General features: G+C 44.6%; 1 long non-coding RNA gene across 1 annotated transcript; it reads right to left on the reverse strand.

Annotated features, from left to right (window-relative positions):
- Positions 1–6448: 6448 nt before the first annotated feature.
- Positions 6449–14851, reverse strand: LOC120100700 (uncharacterized). The gene is made up of 3 exons (XR_015673901.1): positions 14583–14851; positions 13942–14031; positions 6449–6771 (listed from the first exon to the last, which is right to left on the reverse strand). It is a non-coding gene; the product is annotated as an uncharacterized LOC120100700 (long non-coding RNA).
- Between the last annotated feature and the right edge of the window lie 1530 nt (positions 14852–16381).

Raw genomic sequence — 16381 nt, forward strand, 5'->3', positions numbered from 1 at the left:
TTTCTGGGGGAGATGTACTACCTCTACTCACTCCAAATATGGGGAAACCCTTGCCAGACCAAAGTGCAGATACCACCAAAATCCTACTTTGAAAACCACCAAGAGTTTTATTAAGGTTACTGACATGAATATAAGTGAAAGGTTACTTTCAGGGGCAAAAATGACTCAAAGACAGCTAATTCACCTCACCCCAGCACAGGTGACAGCTCAGCTGGGAACCTGAAGCACACTGCACAGCCCACAGGGATCTCAACAGGTTGAAGAATGTCCTTCCCTAGAGACTGTCAGTCAAAACCCCTTCCAGGCAACTCAGCCGCTTTCTGCATCTTCCAGGAAAATGGTCTCAGAACCTTCTGTGCAGTGGCTTGAGTCTTCTTTGAAGCTTAGAATGCTCAGCTTTCATAGTTTACTGGGGGCTGGGGGGAGTGGTGAATCTAGTCAGTTTCAGGGACTTCCTGAAGCTACTTTTACCTGTTTTACTTCCAGTATAAAGAGCTTCCCTGAAGAATAGAATGTTTCAATATGGGAGGAAACTGTCATACAACAGTGTTTTGCCTGCATATATATTTGTGTGTCACCTGTCAAACAACAGTATTTTGCCTGCATGTATGTTTGTGTGTCACCTGCATGCGTAGTATCCAAGGGGGCTGTAAAACTGTGTTGGAACCCCCGAGAACTGCAGTTATAGACAGTTCTTAGTAGCCATGTGAGTATTGGGACCTAAGCCTGGGTACTTTGCCAGATTAGCAAATGATCTTTACCTCTGAGCCATCTCTCTAATCCCAAAATCTATGTCCTTTTTTTTTTCTAGTCTTGTTTTTACTCTGCCTTTTCAGTAGTGCTACTCCCTATAACTTTTTTTTTTCAATTTACTTATTTATTTTATGTATGTGAGTACAGTGTGGCTGTCTTCAGACACATCAGAAGAGGGCATCAGATCCCATTACAGATGGCTGTGAGCCACCATGTGGTTGCTGGGAATTGAACTCAGGACACCTGGAAGAGCAGCCAGTGCTCTTAACCGCTGAGCCATCTCTCCAGCCTCCCTATAACTTTTAATTATTTACTCTGTACCTACTCATAACAACTCTTCTCTTCCTGAAAAACTGCTCCCACTCTGTGTGTCCTTAGCAAGCACAAGGCCTCCATCTTAGAATTCAATGTAAAATAAAAATTGAGTTTCCTTTACTTTGACCTCTTAAAGAGTTCCTGGACCTCAAATGGCTCCCAGCTAGGAGGGAAGTTAAATGGCCAAACCATGGCGCCTGAGGAGTTAATGTATGAAAGTCATGATAATCTGAGGTTGTCTTGCATAAAATAATATACATTGAACATGATTTAGTTTTAATGTATTTCACGAGGCTATACTGCCAGAATCTGGTGGTTCTCTTCTGGAACCTAGAGCAATGCTATGACAGGTTTTAGGTGGTCCAGAAGCTGCCATTGCTAGATTGCACACAAGAACAGTTTGCTGTGCATTCCTGTGACAGCCTTAGCCCCTCAGAGTGTGCTGTCTTTGTCAGGGTTTGTATTCCTGCACAAAACATCGTGACCAAGAAGCAAGTTGGGGAGGGAAGGGTTTATTCAGCTTACACTTCCACATTGCTGTTCACCACCAAAGGAAGTCAGGACAAGAATTCACACAGGGCAAGAACTTGGAGGCAGGAGCTGATGCAGAAGAGGCCATGGAGGGGTGCTGCTTATTGGCTTGCTTCCCCTGGCTTGCTCTCATCCCTGGACTACAAACCCAGGGATGGCACCACCCACAATGGGCTGGGCCCTCCCCGCCTTAATCACTAATTGAGAAAATGCCTTACAGCTGGTTCTCGTGGAGCCATTTCCTCAAGGGAGGCTCCTTTCTCTTGTGATAACTCCAGCTTGTGTCAAGTTGACACACAAAACCAGTCAGTACATATGCCAAAGGCTGCAGACCAAACCCCTACAATCCCACTGTGCAAGACTCACAGCTGTGTATCAAGAATGGCCTGGCTCTGCCCACCTCTCCAACTGGCTTTGCCCCAAGTGTATTCCCTTCACACTCTGGGTCTCTGCCAAAGCAGACTGCTCAGGCCTGCTTTCAGTTCCTTGAATACTCATTTCCTCCAGGGGGCCCTTTGCCCAAGAGTTCCCACTGCCTAGATGTTGTTCTACGGGCTCTGAAGCCATGGCTGTTTTCCTAGACTCAGCTTAATCACTTCCGTAGGAAAACCTAGCAGGTCTGCTAGATCAGTTCTGCCTATCCCACACTCCAGGAGTTCCATGTACCAGCAATCTTTATCAGAGTTACGATTTTTCCATTAGTTTGTACATAGGACAGCTTATGTGGGAAAAGAGTAGATGCTCAAATATGTATTTGCTAGTCCTGAAGAAGGGAAAGAGCAAAGGGCCTTCCACCAGGCTAACCTCCTTTCGTTGCAGTTAACATGCAGGCAGATGCCAGGAGAGTAATTTCCAAGGACCTACAGACAATGCCCATTTGCCACCAAGGCTCATGGGTTGTTCTTTTCTTCCCCTCTCAGGAAAAGAATAAAATCTACTCCGCGAACATTCAGCAGCATGGTGTGAAGCTATTACTGCGACATTCTGGAAATCATCACATCGTTCCAAGCAGAGAAATAAGACAATCTCCCCAAACAAATGTCAAAAACTTTACCACACTGTCATGCATGCTGCTTGTAGCATTTGTCTTTTGTTACTTTTCTTTTTTTCATCCTGGCTTTCATCTCAAGTATCTCTCAAATTTGGGCAATTTTAAGTCTTCTTGTTACCATAGAAATAGAAAACACTCTCCGAGTTTCGGGGGGGGGGGAGTTATCCACTCTATCAGGGTTGTAGATTTTTGCCATCTTTGATTTCAAGAGAATGATTCTTTGGCAACAAATATTTCTGTGCCTACTGTGTGCTGAGCTTTGTTCTGGCCAGGAATCCTCCATCGCCAAGCCCCCTCCCCCCCCCGTGTGTGTGGTGTGTGCGTGGGTGCGTGTGTGTGCATGATGTGTGTGTGTGTGTGTGTGTGTGTGTGTGTGTGTGTGTGTGTGTGTTTTGAGATAGAGTTTTCCTGGCTGTCCTGGAACTCACTCTGTCAACCAGGCCAGCCTTGAACTCACACAGATCCACCTGTCCATGATTCCTGAATTCAGGAATCAAAGGTATGTGCCACCACCACCACCACCACCACCACCGGCTGAAACTTCTCTGTGAAGATCATCATACCCTCCCGGATGCCAGCTCTTGCTTTTTTTACCCATAAGTAATGTGCAAATAAGCTGCCCATGAACTGTGAGTGCAGAGTGAAAACCTGCCTTTTTCCTTTCCCTTTCCCTCTGGGCCCCTTCATACCTCTGAACCCCTTTTGTCATCCTGGGAAAGCTGGGTTATAAAGGAAGGAACCACACCACACACTGTCAAGTTAATTTTTTTCTGGTTCTATTTTACAGTTAGATAAAATATCTCAACCTCCGGGGCCATAAACCTGATGTTAAACCATTTGATTGTTCTTGTTCTGTAATCTTAGAATTTGATAGTTTCTTCAATCTATTGTAAACTTGAACAAGTTAGTGAAATTTCTGAAAAATCTAGGAAGGAAAATACCCACCCCGCCCCCTTTAATAGGCAAACATAACTAAACATACTTATATAATACTGTAGTTTCTTTCTGGCCTTGAAGACCTTATTGCATGCAGGTGGCAGTATAAGATTTTTTTTCCTACCATAATATGCATTAGTTTAAAAAAATCTTTATCTTATATCATCAGAAGGTTCTAAAGTTCCCTGAAGAACAGGTACTGAACATTCTAAGACGAACTACTAGTTAGTTTCTGCATGGAAACTTAGCCTGTCAGCCTCTCCCTCTAGGAGGACCCCCGCTCTGCCCCCAGTGAATTGTTCTTCATTGCAAACCCTCTACCTGAAATACTTTTTCTTGCCCGTAATTCTAGCCTTCAGAATACCCCCAAAATAGGATTTCTCCACAGTTAAGAGCACTTAACTACTCCTGCAAAAGATCCAGGTTCAGTTCCCAGCACACACATGGCACCTCGCAACTGCCTATATTACAGTTCCATGGGATCCAATGTTCTTTTCTGACCTCTGAGGACTCTTGCATGTATGTGGTACGCCCTCAGATATACATATACACAAAATAAATAAATGCATATTTCTCTGAAAAGAATACTCACAAGAGACCTCTACCTAAAAAGTATATTTAAGCAGAGCCAAGTTCTTAGACTAAAGATATTTCCTAATTTACAATCCACCCACTAGAGATGTGACTCTTTTCACTTTTGTAAATCCCCGTTGAAAACCATCAAATATCCCTTGAAGGACTTAGCCTGAGAGTCATTATCAGTTTATACTCCCAAGGGATTCCTTACGCTGACATAGCACCAACCCTCTATGGAAAACGAGCATCAGAGCAGGCACCAGAGGGTGGTGCTGACGAGAAGAGATGACAATAAAAACTAATACCATCTTGGATTTCACACTCTTTAATTCCTTGGTGCCCCTTGAAGGTTTCCCTGCCCCAACACACTGACACACACACACAAACACACATGGACACACCCACAGAAACACATAGGGATGCATGTACATACACACACACACATGGACACACCACATATGGATACAAGGACACACACACACACACACACACACAAACACACACACATTCTCCTACTCTGCTCTTCTTGTCTAGGCTTGTCTCTGTAATTGGCTATGTGTGCACTTTATAGCTCTGTGTATAAAATGTCTGCATTCGCATCCTCAGGTCTGTCTGTGTAGCATTGGTAATCCATAAAAAGTTAATTTAGATTATGGTTGCGTGGTTTAGTCATTCTCACCTTCATTAGCAACTGAGGGGGCAATGATGGATTTCAAAACCAGGGTTTGAATATACTTTCAAAGCGGCTAGACTAACTGGAGTGACCATTTAGGGGGACTTTGGAAAGGTATCATATAAATACATCTATTATGTCTTTTGAAGGAAACGTGTTTGCCTATTGAACTGTCTGCGCATGTTTCTGGCAGGTTCCCTTTCTTAGTCTCTTCAGCGCTCCACCCAGCTTCTGCTGGGTTTGCCTTCAGATCCCTTAGTCACCAAGCTTCACAGAGTGAGGTCTACAGCACCTTAAGAGGAGCTGCCCCCTAATATGCCTGCAGGTGAGGCCACCAGTCAACTGCATACCATGAGTATTCAGCGGGGAAGCAACAGTTACATAGCTAGCAGGCTGGGAAAGCTTCCAGTAGGGACACCTCCATGTGTCCTACCACCCTCAGAAAATGTACCTCTTGCTTTGCCCTTAAAAGCAAATTAGCATCAGGGGCAGAACAAGAGCAGCACATCAGAACCTTACAAGAAGTCTTTCTGCAACCTGGTGGAGTGTGGAGGTTTGGTTAAGTGGGAGCGGAGCTGACAGAAACCACTAACTCCTCTGGGCACACAGAGTGCTCTGTAGGTAGCCTTAGCCTTGCCTGCCCTTGGCAGGACCTATCATCAAGGGCTGTTTAGCTTTGTCAGGGGTTTCCTCTCAACATTTGTCAATGACCATTGTCAGGTGTTGCTAGGGCTGCAGGAGAAAAGTTCCAGTTGATTGGCCAAGCAACTGTATACCTTAGCCAATCCGAATGCTGCGCCTGGTGGTGGGGGAGGGGGAGCCTAACAAGATAGAACAGTATCAGCAGAGGGAGACCCACTCCGTGTACTAATAAGGCATCTCGAACTCTAGTGTGCAGGAATACTATGCTCTCTACAGCTCCAGCCATGACCTAGGAGCTGCTCAAAATGTTACAGTTATGAGCTAGAGTCATTCCTACTGATTGGAGGCTCTCAAGATTTCAAAAGAGGGAGTAGCTCGTCTAAGGAGGAAGTAAAACTCCTTGCTCACTGTGTTTTACAGCCTTCCTTAGTAAAACTGCTGAATTGTAATTTGAAATATTCCACCCTTTCAAATAACTCGAGCACGGCGCTTGAAAAACAGGAAATGAGAGAGGCACACTTGTATTGTCAACTAAACATTCACAGACCTTGCACCCCAGAGCCAACCTTAAAAAAAAAAAAAAAAAATCAGACATGCCTTACGAATTCGTTTAAGAACAGAGACAAGCAGGGGTCACTACCAAGGGAACCATTGTGTCTCTGACAGTGTGGTGAAACCTTCGTGGCAATTATGAAATTAATGAAAGACAAATAATCATATTGTAAGAAAATTTGGATCGGGCCTCATGTTAGATGGGGGAAGATTCGGATAGATAGGGCAGAACTCGAAGGTTGGTAAGGAGAGCCCTTGGCCATGGTGAGGACTGGGCCCGCCTTTCCAAAGCTTAGCTCTCATAGCATCTATCCTCACTGAACTCAGGTACCCTGTCAAAGTCAGAGCTAAAAAACTGTCAAGCTTCCTATCATACAGACTTCTCATTCAATCAGCAATATAATCACCAAGCTGGAACGTTTTTATTGCCAGTTTTTAATTCAGTCATAAGAAAAGTTTAAGTCTTCCTTGCCAAGCCTCTCACTTGGCTGTCAGACCTGTGCCTCAGAATGTTGGAGCCACCGCTCAAGAACGGCAGCGGGAAGGACCGGAAGAGGAAGTAAGGGAAGTATCGAGTAAGGGCGGAGTTGGAGGGTGTCGGACACCGAAGTGTATTCTCTGTCATGTGGCACGTTGTTATCCAGCCCAGGGTCTTCCAGAAGATCCCACAGTCAGGCTGACAGACCAGCTTAGCTTCAGGCAGAGAAGATGTCCCAGGGTTCTGCAGGATCGCTTCAGATACCTTCAGGAATTGGTCAAAAAGATAGGAAGGAATAAAGGTTCCAGGGCTAGGCAGTTCCCCCCTCCCCTTCTGCAGCAGAAAGACTGTCCGTAGGCAGAACTTGACTTTGTAGGGAGGGCAGCACTAGAACTGCCTGAAGAAATAAACAGATAGCAAAGCAGTGGTGCCCACTTGATGCCAATGTTGTAGCTGGCACAGTTCTTGATTGGACTTTCCTGGGATCCTCCAGTGCCATAATGAAAGAGCTATGAATAGTGGGAATTACTATTCTGAAAGGGAAGGAACAGGGAATTTAGTTAATTCTTCAGTTGAGTGTGATGTTAAACGCAGATAGGGTGCCATTGACCTCATGGTCATGTTTGAGTGATAGATACCTTTCCGTAGTCTCAGGCATTTGAATACTAGGTGTTCAGTTTGTGGTTCTGTTTGGGAAGGATTAGGAGGTGTGGCTTTGCTGGAGAAAGTATGTCAATTGGGAGGGGGGGTGGCTTTGAAGTTTCAGAAGCCATCTGCCATTTCCAGCTCCCTCTCTACCTACGGCTTGCAGGTTGAGATGTACCGCTCTCTGCTGCTCCTAACATCATGTCTGCCTGCTTGCCACACTTCCCTGCTGTGGCGGTGAAGGACTCCTTTCCCTGCTGAACTGTAAGCCAAAATAAAAGGACCTTCGGTTGCTTTTGTCTTGGTATTCGATCGCAATGATAGAAAGTAACTCCTAGGGCTGGGGATTTAGCTCAGTGGTAGAGCGCTTACCTAGGAAGTGCAAGGCCCTGGGTTCGGTCCCCAGCTCCGAAAAAAAGAACCAAAAAAAAAAAAAGAAAGTAACTCCTAGAGTCGGTGACCTGGGGTGGAACATGCCCTTTGGAACAGCATGCATCATTTGTCCTGTGGTCATGTGACCAGTCCTGTCATCTGTGATTACTGCCACCACGTTTGTCTATTAACTACCTAGGACTGTTATCTTCATTTCAGAAATTGTGGCATCTTGTTGGGTATCTATTTATTTTATTCTACTTTGGCTTGGTTGTTCTTGAGACAGGATCTCACAGAGCCCAGGTTGGCCACCATGTGGGCAAGAATGACTTTGAACTTCGGATTCTCCTGCCTCCACTTTCCAAGTGCCGGGGTTTAGAATATGTGCCGTCATGCCAGGCTCCTATTTGATAATTATAACACAGAATCACCCTGATCCTATCATTTTTCTTCAGGAACAGACGTAGAAAACTCTCCACTCACCTCTCATTCCTATTAAAACACCTAAACCTAGAGGGTGGGCTACGAAAGTCACCATTACCCTATATCCTTCCTGGCATGTGGCCCAGCCACCGCATCATAGGATTCTGTAAGAGTTAGAGCTGCCCAGCTCCTCCACATTTTCATCTCAAGATAATTTCCAATGAAAATCATCCATTGATCTATAAAAGCCTATCAGATCAATGAAATACAAAAACTTGATTGCAAATTTCAACCCGAAACCAACCAGTAAAATGTATCCATTCATGTTTCAATCCTTTCCTTTCCTGAACCCACCAGCTTCTAATAATCATGGAGACCTTTTAATGGATGAGAAGTACAGAAGGGCAGGAGTCAATGACCAGGTTAACCCATAGCTGAGGAAGCACAGGCTGCCATATATATATATATGAAAGACACATAAAGACAACATGCTCTAGATCCTTGATCACCAGAAAAGCACAAATTAAATTCAGGGTGGCTTAAAATAAAAACACTAACGGCACTACATACGGTATTTTTAAAAACACTTGGAACAATTGTATATCATTACTGGGAAAATAATATTGAATATTCACAGCTGGGTGGTGATGATGCATGCCTTTAATCCCAGCACTTGGGAGGCAGAAGCAGGCAGATCTCTGAGTTTGAAACCAGCCTGGTCTACAGTGTGAGCTCCGGGGCATCGAGGGCTACACAGACAAATCCTGCCTTCAACTCCCACCCCTGAAAAAGGAAAATTAACCTTGGGAAAAAAAATGTTATTTCTTTTAAAACGAACCGTATGCTAGCTGTGATCCAGCAATAACACAGAAGCTATCCCCCATGTTTATCGAAAGATCGGCATTCTGCACAACGGCTTCAGTCCTGGAGAATCCTCGGCACCGGTCAGAGGAGCCGTCTGGACTGGTTGGAACAGTCTTGCGGTGGAGTAATACTCAGCAATGCAAATGTGTGAAGTGCAAACACATCCAGGAACTTGGAACAGTGGCAAACACTGGCAGAGAGGCCATGCGGGAGCTCCGGGTAAGGAAAATTCTCCTCCGTATCTTTTCTTTTTCTTTTTTTTTTTTTTTGTTTGTTTCTTGTTGTTGTTTTTATTTTTGTTTTTTGACAACAGGATCTCTCTGTGTAGCCCTGGCTGTCCTGGAACTCACTCCATACAGCAGAGTGGCCTCAAACTCCCAGAGATCCCGACTACCTCTGCCTCTGAGTTCTGGGAGTAATGGCGTGGGCCACCACCCACTCAAAATGTCTGCATCTTAGTGAGGGTTTGATACACAGGCAGACATTTTCCAGAATCCCAAACTTACAACTCCCACATGTCAACAATACAACATTTCACACCAAAAGAAGAGCATAGGGGGTTGGGGATTTAGCTCAGTGGTAGAGCGCTTGCCTAGCAAGCTCAAGGTCCTGGGTTCAGTCCCCAGCTCCGAAAAAAAGAAAAAAGAAAGAAAAAAAAAAGAAGAGCATAAATGTTGCCCTGATGGTTGACATAGATATTGAGGTGGATTGATGCCTATCAATTTTTTTTCTTCTCAGTGTTAGGAATTAAACCCAGGGCCTTAAACATACTTGCCAAATATTCTATTACATTACACTCAGCTGTATTTTTTTTAAACACTGTTGTGATTTGAACTCAGGCCCTCACACATACTAGACAAATATTATATCACTAAACTATAGCGCTCTGTCTCTCTCTCTGTCTCTCTCTGTCTCTCTCTCTCTCTCTCTCTCTCTCTCTGTGTGTGTGTGTGTGTGTGTGTGTGTGAGAGAGAGAGAGAGAGAGAGAGAGAGAGAGAGAGAGAGAGAGAACTTTTTTATGTGCATGTTCTGCCTACATGGCTATCTGTGCATCCCAGGTGTGCTTGGCACTAGAAAAGGGCACCAGATCACCCTGGAACTGGAGTTACAGACCATCATTGAATCACCACACAGGAGCTGGGAATTGAGCCTGGGTCTTCTGGAAGAAAAACTGATGCTTTGAGCCATCTCTCCCGTCCCAAGAACAGTCACATTTTAATGGTGACATCTACAGGAAGATGGGAGTCATATGGTTGTTCACTGTAAAATTCTCCCCAGTTGGTGCATATTTGAAAACCCTCACAATAGAGCGCTTGGGAGGGTAATCAATGTGCCTTTGTGACACGCAGACCCTCTCCAGTCATTTGTTAGATCTGAATGCTCCATTTCTTAATGCTATATTGTTAGCAGATTATAGAGAAGACAAAGGCTGGGGTTGGGAGACTCTCCTATCTGACTTCTTTTCTTTCAAACCTAGTCTTTTTATCTGCGTGGACAAAAGAAGCCAGCAATGGTTACTATGAAAGGGGGGAAGGTAGAGGAAAGGACCTGCGACCTTAAAAACAACAACCAAAGAAGCTCCTCCTGTAGACTATTGAATATCGAGAGCAGGCACTCACTCCAGACTTTGCAGAATTGAGAAATTAATGAAACCTCAAGGCTGCATCCTCAGAGCCACTGAGGAATGATAATTACAGACAGTATTTCTGGAGCAGACACATAACCTTGGCTCCCAGGGTACCCCCTAAAGCACTCTAATAGTAGGCTATTTGTGGAAGGTTTTTCCACCTTTAATAACAGAGAAATAATGTTAGAAGGAAAGAAATCCCTTATTTAGCCACTGGGGTGTTATTATTGAGCCCCAGCTGAAGGCCCCCTTAAAAGCATCCATATGGTAAAAGAACATGTTTCCCTGTGAAATCAAAACTGAGTACATCTGAGGCTTCTGAACATCTTTTTTCTTGGGTCTTAAAATGGATCTGTGCATATTTGTGGAAAACATTTTTATGATGTGCTATCTTCCAAAGTGAATGGTTATTTATAATTCATAAAAGACCAGAGCACAGGAAAATTCTCCCCTTTTATTAGCCCTGTAAAGTTAGGCCAGCTGATCAGAACATATTACAGACATCAGCTTCCCCGTATGGTTGAAGTTTTTCTCTTCAGACTAAACTCGGAGAGTCAGTGCTACTGAGTCTGTTCCTCCAAAGCTCGCACGGTCCAAATCTCTTTTGATTAAATGTTAAATAAACAAAACATCACTCTCAGAGCCAATCTCTGAAGACACAAAAGGGGAAAATACTTGGAATACTAAACATACTTTTAAAATGTCACATAGCCGTTTGTAAGAATGATGGTATGTTTTAAATAGATTTTCTTTTCTGTTTCCAACGTTTGACTGGACTTCGGGTATGGTCACCACATCACTTCCTTTCAGAGACTTGAGTCAGAGCCCCTATGGCATGAGCAAGAATGACTTGAGCTGATGATTGAGGGCAGTGAGGACTTGGACACGCTACAGGGACCCTGGTGCCAAGGGTTCCCACCCAGCTGCACCTGGCCATCTCTCACAAGCTGTGATATCATCAAGAGTTATTTCCTTCAGAGTCCTGCTTCTTAGCTCAGCCAACTGGCACCATGTCCATCCCATTTGCTGGTGTGCCTCACAGCCGGCCACATACGAGAATTACACAGACATTTCAGAGATCTCGGTTAGACCTGAAAATAGCATGTCTTTGTTTTCTTTGAACTTCCCTGGCCTCTAATATTCCAGACGAGCCCTGCCAACTCTATTTTAGAATTATATGGAGATAGAAAAATCTTTCTTTCTTCATCTAGATCTTTAAATGCCTTAAAAATACGTGTTTGTTGCTGCCAAACATAGAAGGGCAGTTCTTTCATTCGGTGGGGTTCTCTGGAAAGAAACTGCTTTGCTGTCCATTCTATACCACACTCCTGCCCCACAACTGCCCACAATCAATGATTTTCAATCACTCACATTTAACAACGTCTTGCTGCACAGAGTAATTCTTTGATCTTGTAGGCTTTTTGGATAGCTGATACCGTAGAGCTAAAGTTAATGTCAAGGTTCCTTGTTTATGAGCAATTAAGAGTATCATCAATATTGCTTGACCTAGGAAAAGAGACTCAGTCAGGAGGCTACCATTTCAAACCACACCGAAGGCTTGCCTTAAATGGGTGTGTAAGCTTTCTGTTGTTGCAACAAATGCTTGGGATAATCAAATACTAGAGTAAAACAATGATTTGTTTGGGTTCCTGATTGTCAAGGTTTCGGAGCATGGTCATTTGCCTCCCTGTCTCTGGACTTTTGACAAGGCAGAACATGGTTGTGATGGCACATGGCAGAATATCCTCACTTCATGACCGGGATGAAACAGGAAGCCGATGAGGCCGTGGCACTAACGACTTCCTTCCAAGCATGCTCTTGGAAGATCAGGAGACCTTCCACTAGGTCCTACCTCTTGAAATTTCCATTGCCTGCCAATGACACCAAACTGTAGACAAGCCTTTAATGTATGGGCCTTTGAGGGGCGTTGTAAATTCAAACTACAGCAGAGGGAAAGACTAACTTCAGAAGAATTCAATGTTTCTCTCCTCCTTACTAGTTATTAGCGTTTCAGCTTCCAGAGAACAGTGAAGATGCCAGAAGGTGTTGGTTCATCAAGTTGTAATGTCCAAGCAGCTCTTGGGTGAGCTTTCGACATCTTGAGCTGTCGACCTCAGATCAGAATGGAGAGCTTATGCCAACTGCCCCATGTGGTACCATTAGTGGGACTGGGAAATGCAGTATTTATTCAGAGGGCCATAATAACATCATCATGAAGTCACCTGCCCACCCCTAAGTGGTTTGCATTTTATAAGGTCCATTGAAAGAAAGGCATACCAGAATGAGTGCATGAGTCTATTTTCTTTTCCACCCTTACTGTTACTAAGCATAGCTACCTAAGTATTGTTTGCTTTAAAAGGTGTGTGTGTGTGTGTGTGTGTGTGTGTGTGTGTGTGTGTGTGTGTGACAAAACCAAGAGGACAATGTGCTGTTATCCCATTTGGGGGTAGACCCTACCCAAATTTATTTCTCTATTACAAATATGAAATCTGTCAAGATCCTCTTCATCAGTGATCATTCAAAACATTAAATCAATGGATGCCATACATGTTGACAAAACGTCTACCAGAATCTCACAGCTGTCCAGTTTATCTATCTATTCACAGTCCAAACATTCCCAAGGTAGAGACAATGAGTCTCTGTGACCCTTGCCCTTCAGGAGTCACATTGAAGGTGTTCTATTCCATGTGCCCATGCCCTGGCCTGATCACAGGTATCATTCTCTTGATCCTGCACCAGGGCAAGAAGATAGGAGATGTAAGCCTCAGATAATACCTCCTGAACTTCATGAACACTTCATGAACTTTGTCTACCTCCTCTTCTGGGTTTCTGCCACCTACTCTGTCTGTTAAAACCTGGTACATGGTCAGTCAACAGAAAAACTAATGTTTTACTACACTGGAAAAGCATCCCAGGATCCAGGAAGGGTAAAATGTCAACTGTTCACTTTGTGTTTCTGAAATTTAAGCCAGCATTGGCAAGCACACCACGTTTGATTTTCTTTTCTCCTTTGTAGGATGCTGACCCTCTCCTCTTCCTAGGCCAGTGCTCACAGCTCATGTGACTAATTCTCTCCATCTACACACCAGTCCAATTATCCTTCTGATCTCCAGAGACAAGCCAGGCGTTGGCCTTTCTTCAAGAGACCCTAAACATGGCTTTCTTACTCAGCATCCACTGAGCTAAATGCTGTGAAAGACAAGATTTGGGTGGGCAAATCAGATGACTTTTTATTTTTCCCATCCTAATTAAGCGCTATACCACTGAACTGTGCTCTTAGCTTCTTTTTTAAAAAACTTTACTTTGAGACAAGGTTTTGCCATGCTGCCTAGTTTGTCCCACTCCAAAGCATAAGTGGGACTTGAACTTGCTCTCTTTCTCCCTCAGCCTTCCAAGCACTTGAGACTTCAGGCCTGTGTTGTAAGGCCTGGCTGAGAACTGAATTGGAAAGAAATCTGGGTGAAGAGAAGGCTGTCAAGAAGGAGCCAGGTGTAGTGACTCACGCCTGTTATCGAGGAACCTTGGAAGCTGAACCAAGAGGATAGTCGCAAGTTCTAGACCAATCTCGGCAACATAGTAAGTCTTGGGCCAACCTGGGCAACAGATCAAGATCACAGTTAAAAATAAATTAAATTGAATGTAAAATAAAGTATAGACAATGCCAAGAAGAAACCCAAAGCATCCCTCTTGCATGGGGCTCTCACTAAGGCCATGGTCTGATTATTAAGCTTCATAAGTAGGCCAGACAAGCTCCAGTGGCCAGGAACTCTTGAGGAAGTTTCCATCCCCCAGGACAAGGACAAGCTTCCTGGTTTATTGGGAGCAGCTCTCCTAGGCTGGGCTACAGGTATGCAAATGCTACAGGTGGATTAAGATACAGATCCGCCCAGCTTGAGAGGCCTGTGCTAGGCTCTGAGGCCCTGGGGCAGCCACCTGTGGAAGGCCGGCCACTCACCCCCACCTTAATTGGTAATAGTTCTTCCAGAGGCTGGCTGAAGGCAGAACCCCCTTATTGGCTCAGAAGCATACCTTCCTGTGTATCACCATATTCTCTCACTGTTAGCTGCTCACTTGTGCTCAAAATCCTCAGCCCCCCATCCCTTCTTGATCAGCACAGAAGACAGACAATTCCAGCCGTTCTTACCTGCTCTTGACTTTGGCCATCCTTGGCTGTGGTTTCCCCAAGCTTCTCCATCCTTGGTCCTGTTTAGCCACTTAGGTCTTGTAGACACATGATGCCAGCCACTTTACATAATTTAAATTTTTTTTAAGTGGCGCCTGAGAACCCCAGGGCTCCTGGCCTCACCGCAGGTCTGGAGACCCTCGAACAAGCCCTGGAATCTCAGACTGCACTTTCTCACCTACAGAGCGGTGTCCCTGCGCTTCCCTGAAGCCCAGCACCGCCCAGAGCCCAGCGCTGGCCAGCATGGGATAAGCACAGTCAACTTCCCCAAGTTCTGCCTCCTCAAGAAGCCACGCCCAGTGTCAGGGCACACACCGACCCACGCTAGTGGACATATTTTTTTTTTTTTTTTTTTTTTTTTTTTTGGTTCTTGTTTTCGGAGCTGGGGACCGAACCCAGGGCCTTGCGCTTCCTAGGTAAGCGCTCTACCACTGAGCTAAATCCCCAGCCCCGGACATATTTTTTTAAACAGATAAAATTAGTGTTTTGCATCCGCATTTATGGAAAACGATTTCTCATACTATATAATTCACCACGTATGCATGACACGCCTCAAAAAGGGGATAGAGGGGGTTGGGGATTTAGCTCAGTGGTAGAGCGCTTGCCTAGGAAGTGCAAGGCCCTGGGTTCGGTCCCCAGCTCCGGGGAAAAAAAAAAAAAGAACCAAAAAAAAAGGGGGGGGGGAGGGCAGAGGAGATGGGAGAGAGAATAAGAACCTGTTATAATTAGTACTTCTTCCGGATTTTCTTCCAAAACCCACTAATCTACCTTCTGTCTCTGTGAATTTGCCCATTGGCCACTTCATATAAATAGAATCATAGAAGGCGTGGCCTTCTGGGTCTGGTTTCCTTCACTTAGCACAATGTTTTCAAAGTATATCCATGTTATGGAATAAATTACAATAAAATTATTTTATTTAGCCCAATCTATCCCAAATATTATTGTTTCATGTAGTCAAAATAGGAAAAAGAATGATTAATGACGTGTTTCGCTTTTTTTATATTACGTTTTTGAAGGTCCGTGTGTATTTTAGACTTCAGCCAGCTACATTTCAAGTGTTCGGGGACCACACGTGACTTGCAGCTACTATGCCGGCTAGCATAGCCCTAGCCAGAGCCCTTTGTGTTGTTTGATAGTCTCGTTGTTTGGTTTAGTGTACTTGAGTTTTTTTTTTTTTTTGTGAGACTATGCCATTTGCTATGTAGACAACTCGGGCCTCAAATTGTATAGCAGTCTTTCTGCATCCAGAGTCATGGGATTACGGGCGTGCGCCACCCCCTCCTCGTCTGGTCCCTCCACAGGCTGTTCTGCCTGCTGATCTTTCATTTATCTCAGCCTGTGCTGAGCTGAGTCCTTTGAGTAGGCTTTGGTGGGCAAGAGGGATGATATTTTATTTTTCCAGACCTGTGGATTGATCCCATGCCCCCCCCCGCCCCAACACACACACACACACACACACACACACACACACACACACACACACACACACAAAGTGCTATACCACTGAGCCATGTCCTTAACTCCTTTTTAAAAATCTATTTTGAGACAAGGCTTTGCTGAGCTACATAGCCTCATCTTGAGCTAACCCTGTCGCTATCCTTCTCCCTCTGTCTTCCAAACGCTTGGGATTTTAGGTCTGTACCATGAGGCCTAGCTGAAAGCATAATTGTTAAGGCAGCTGTAATCATAGAACCTTGGAAGTGGAGGCAGGAGAACATCTTTCTCCAAGCCTCACTCCACGCCTGGGTATCATTTCCTCT

The sequence above is a fragment of the Rattus norvegicus genome, chromosome 2, assembly GCF_021556685.1.
Source record: "Rattus norvegicus strain SHRSP/BbbUtx chromosome 2, alternate assembly SHRSP_T2T, whole genome shotgun sequence".
Lineage (NCBI taxonomy): Eukaryota > Metazoa > Chordata > Mammalia > Rodentia > Muridae > Rattus > Rattus norvegicus.